Here is a 702-nt window from a genome sequence, read left to right on the forward strand (position 1 = left end):
TCCTCCCCATCTGGCTGGCGATTCCACCCTTCTTCCCAGAGTCCTCTCTGTCCCTTGAAGTCCTACCTAACCTCTTCCTAGCTATTGGCTGTTCAGTTTTTTATCATACCAATCACAGCAATATATTTTCACACAGTGTACAAATATCCCACAACATTTCCCCCTTTTGGTCTAAATAAAAAGGAAAGGTTTTAACTCTACTACAGTAAAATTATATAAGAATAATTATCAATAAGAGTTACATTCACAATGCTCAGTCCATTAGTATTGGTCAAATTTGGAGAAATTACTTTATTATATATCTTATCATGATGAGCCCAAAGTTTTATACCTAAACCATTTTCTATTATAACTTGTATTACCATCCTAAAATATTTTTTAGACCTTAAAACATCTTCTTAGATAAACAACTTAGGCTTTTATGTTTCTCAACCTTATAAACTTTACATCTCTTATGTCTGTCTATTTTCTGAATTTGGTAACAAGAAAATCTGTAACTATAACTATCTGGTCTTTGACCCCATCAAAGTCCCAAGAAGGATATAATATCACATAAGTAAACAGGAAGTGCAGAACAAGCAACTTCAAAAACTACAGAAATGATAGAAACAGCAGACTTCCTGAACATTCACCTAAGGTTCCTCTGCAATGTTGGGGGCACCCATCTTCAGCCTACAGGCCTAGAATATCTGACAGACCTTT

The sequence above is a fragment of the Microtus ochrogaster genome, chromosome 7, assembly GCF_000317375.1.
Source record: "Microtus ochrogaster isolate Prairie Vole_2 chromosome 7, MicOch1.0, whole genome shotgun sequence".
Lineage (NCBI taxonomy): Eukaryota > Metazoa > Chordata > Mammalia > Rodentia > Cricetidae > Microtus > Microtus ochrogaster.